Consider the following 4531-nt stretch of genomic DNA (forward strand, 5'->3'; position numbering starts at 1 on the left):
CTATCTATCTATCTATCTATCTATCTATATATCTATATATCTATCTATCTATCTTTTTTTTTTTAATGGACGTAGTGATAGCGCGCTATCCACTAGTGGCCCTACGATAATACCTCCAAGTCAACCCGGTACTACTGTGGCATTTCTTCAGGTTGACTGGTTTAGTGCGAATTTTCTTCTCCTTCTCTGTTTTAAAGTCCCTACGTCCCCCTTCTAGGAGGTTCGGGAATTTGTATACTTTTCATTTTTAGGATTGTATTAATATATTTTTCACATTGTGTCCATGAATCCTTTGACCTAAGCATGATGTGTATTAGATTGTCTGCCGTTACTACTTCCTGCACTGCGTTGTTTAGGTTTTGTCTTTGTAGATCCCACCTTTTGCACATGAAGAGCATATGTCTTGCCGTTTCTTCCTCTCCATTGCATGTATCACATAATGGAGAACTTCTTAGGCCAAATCTGTGTAGATATTGGTTAAAATCTCCATGATTTGTCATGACTTGTGTTAAATAATAGCTCATGTTGCCATGTTTTCTTTCGAGCCATACTGTTATGTTGGGTATTAGATTGTAGGTCCACCTTCCTCTTTCCTCTTGTCTCCATCTTTCTTGCCATTTTCTTAACAGATTAATACGAGCATTTTTTCGTATGTCTTTAACTTTTGCTTTTCTTGTTATAATGTCGGTAGTGAGATCTATTTTGCTTGTCAGTTTGTATATTTCCTCTCTCTCTATGGCTAAGAGGTCGATTGGTGGAATACCTGCGAGCACTAATGCTGCAGCTGTAGACACTGTTCGATAGGCCGATATACACCTTAATGCACTGTTGGGAATGCACGACGCTGTTCATCAGCTTCCTAGTTTCTGACTTAGGACCTCCAATATTTGGCATAATTTGGGTTAGAGATTTCGCCGTTCGTAATGCCTTGTTTCTTATATTCTTTATGTGTTGAGTGTATTTCAGTCTATCATCAAGTTGCACTCCCAGGTAACATAGGTTTCGTTTCAGTTGTATGTCTATGTTTTCAAGATGTAGTTTTGGGAGGGTAAATTTTCTCTTATTTGTCACCAGAATCGCTTCTGTTTTTGCGACTGCAAGCTCTAGGCCTTTTTCTTTAAGCCAATTTTTACACCGCCTTAGGCTGTTATTTCCTACTATTTGTATAAGCTCAGTAGATGGTTGCATAATAACCAAGGCAATATCGTCCGCATATCCGATTAATTTTGCGCCCTGTTGTAATTCCATGTTTAGGAGGTCGTCGTACATGACGTTCCAAAGGAACGGTCCTAGTACCGATCCCTGTGGCACTCCAACCGTAATCTGATGTTCTTTTATACCATTTGTTGTTTCGTATAGCAATGTTCTGTTTTTAAGGTAGTCATCTACTATGTTATAGAGATAGCCATTTATTCCTTTGTTTCTAAAAGAATCTTTGACTACTTTCCATTTTACACTATTGAAGGTATTTCGCACATCTAATGTTATAATCGCGCAGAATTGCTTAGTTATTTTCGCTTTCGTTGCTATATTCGTGACCTCACTAATAGCATCAACTGTGCTTCTCCCTTTACGAAAACCATATTGGCTGTTAGATAAGCCGCCCAGTTTTTCTATTTCTCTTTCTAATCTTTTGAGTATTACAATTTCGAAAAGTTTTCCTATTGAATCTAGCATACAAAGTGGCCTGTATGAACTAGGTTGGTCTAGCGGTTTGCCTCCTTTTAGTAAGAGTACTAGTTTTTGGATTTTCCATTTTATGGGGAAGAATCCATGTTTCAAACAAATATTGAACGTATCAACTATTAGCTCCGGCCAGACATTTCCTATAACTTGCAGTACCTCATTTGGGACGCCATCAGGTCCAGGGCTTTTACTCTTCTTCAGTTTCATACAAGCTGTTTTTACTTCTTCTAGACATAGAGGGCTATATTCTCCAGGTGGTAGACTCGAAACATTGTTTTCTTCATTTGCATCTGTGGGAAAAAGCGTTTCAACTATTTTTGTTGCCCAGCTCTCTTCTTTTATACCAGGTATTGGTTTCATTGTGCCGAATTTTTTCATAACTATTTTATAGGGTTTTCCCCATGGGTTTGTGTCGATGTCCGAACATAATTCTTGCCAACATTTTTTTCTACTATCCCGTATGGCTATTTTAAGTGTTTTCCGAGCTTTCTTGTAATTATCTTTTAGTAATTCGTTGTTGTAGTTACGTGTTGCAGCTCTACGTGCTGTGTTACATATCCGCCTTAGATCTCTGATTTCGTTGTTCCACCAATACACTGGGGATTTATTTTTGTAGGTCTTCGATTTTGGCATAGAAATGTTACAACCCTTCGTCAATATCTTACTAAGAGACTTGACTGCATTTTGTGATGTTTCATTCTCTATACGCCAGTTAACATTTTTTTCTTTCGAGAGACGTATGAACTGCGTGAGCTTTCTTGTGTCTAGTTTTCTTACATTCCATTTCGGTAAATCTATATCTTGCTGTGAGTTTTCTTCGTAGTTGTAAATTTTAAACGTGATATACTGATGATCACTTAACGTGATGTCTTCCAAAACTTTCCAGTTCATATGCTCGTTATATAGTCTTGTTGTTCCAAAGTTATGTCAATTATGCTACCACCGTTTGCCCTTCTAAAAGTTAGTTTGTGGCCACTATTGTACACGGTTAGCCCTTGGCTTGCTATAAATTCGCACACTGTTGTGCCTCTATTATCTAAACTACTTGAGTTCCATTCCGGGGATTTGCTGTTAAAATCTCCTCCAATAACGACATCGTGTTTGGTATCTCTGATGGAATTCTCCAGGTTCTGAATTGTGGTTACGAACGTTGGAAAGTCTAGGCTTGGTGGTATATAATAGCTGTAAATACGAAGCTGACCAATTGTTGCATAAACGAAGCCAGCATGTTCTTGACATATATCACGTACAGCGAGTGTGTTATTTCTTAACATAATGGCTGCACCATGTCTCTTGTCCTCGTACCAGGTTTGCGTTGCAGGTTTTTTATAGGGCTCGCTTATTAGGAGAATATCTGTGTGGGTTTCTGAAGCCTTTTGCATCATTAAATCTTGTGCTTCTCTTCCTCTTCCTAAGTTTATTTGTAGGAAGTTTAAGGGCATATTATACTTTTTCTAGCGTTTACGCATATATTACTGCCAATATAATGTTTAGTGTTTTGAACACCAGCATCTTGACAGAGTATACAGTTTAGCTCTCCAGTGCATTCTTTGGCTTTGTGACCTTTTTTGCCACATTTTCTACATAACTCCGTTCTATCTTTCCCTTGGCAATCTTTTGCTGTATGGCCTTATTCAAGGCATCTAAAACATTTGGTTGTTCTCTCTTTGACTCTTATTCGGCACATAACCAAGCCTATTTTGATTCTGTTCATCTGTATAAGGTTTGCGGCAAGATGTCCTGGCACTTGTACCAGAGCCTGTCTAGTCTGACCATATGATTCCCTTATATTTAATACTTTAAAAGGATTTATGTTTTCACTTTTTGTAGCCTCCTGCAGAGCAGTTAAAAGCTCGGATTCACCTGTCGCCTCGTCCATGTCTCTTATGTCAATAAACTGATTATTTGTTACAGTTCTGACGTTAATATCTTTTCCAAGGGATTGGCTTATTGCGTTTTTAAGTTTCTCAGCCTGGTCTTCGCCTTTACTTAGTTTGAAGAGAAGTTCGCCCGCGTTTGTGCGCCGTATGGCTTTTATTTCGACCCCAATTTCCGCCGGGTTTATTTTTTCTTTCATCTTTTTGATTATTTCAGCGTATGATTCTGTAGAAGCAACTTTAATAGCAACGGCTTCTCCCTGGTCACGAAAAACATTTTGGTTTTTAATCTCTTTTGGCATATTTTTTTTTCTCTTTTTGTCTTTTAGCAGTTATCCAACCGCTATCTTTGTTGGGGGTGTTGACTCCTTCATGTACAAGGACAGGGGCATTTATCACTGCCGGCATTTGAAGTGCAGCAATTGTTGAAGAATTCTTTGCCTTTTTCGTCTTTCTCTATTGTGTTGGGGATTCAGTCGAAGACTGCTTTTTTCTGGTACCAATCCGTCCAGCCTGCGTAGTTGATGGCTGGTCTCTTATTACTGGAGGAGTATCACAGCTGATCCCGTATAATTCTCTTCTTTGATCCTTGAGCTCATGAAAAAGAGCAAAAGCACAAAGTAGGTTTTCACGAACAGTTTTGTGAATATTTGTAGCCTTGCATATGCAGCACGTAGTTTATCACCTAGCAGTTTAAACGTTTCTGCCTCTGCTTTTCTCAGCTCACATGTTTCTAGGTCTTGCTCTTTATTATCTGACCTTGCATTAGTTTCCATTGTATCTTGTGTGGGACTTGTAGCATTATCTGGCGCACTAGCCAAGGCTACTAAAGCAGCATTACGGTCGCAGGATATCGACGCCTGAGGGCCCGTTTGCACACCCTCTATAGCCGCCGGCACTGGAGTTATTAATTCCTGTGCAGTAGTTTTCGATTCTTCATTTGACATTCTTTTGGAAAATTTATTGTT

General features: G+C 38.9%; 1 protein-coding gene across 4 annotated transcripts in view; it reads right to left on the minus strand.

Moving 5' to 3' along the window:
- Positions 1–4531, minus strand: part of LOC111684713 (endoplasmic reticulum aminopeptidase 2) — a 53664-nt gene that overhangs the window by 33892 nt on the left and 15241 nt on the right. The window lies entirely within an intron of this gene.

This window comes from Lucilia cuprina, chromosome 4 (genome assembly GCF_022045245.1).
Source record: "Lucilia cuprina isolate Lc7/37 chromosome 4, ASM2204524v1, whole genome shotgun sequence".
NCBI classification, from domain to species: Eukaryota; Metazoa; Arthropoda; class Insecta; order Diptera; family Calliphoridae; genus Lucilia; species Lucilia cuprina.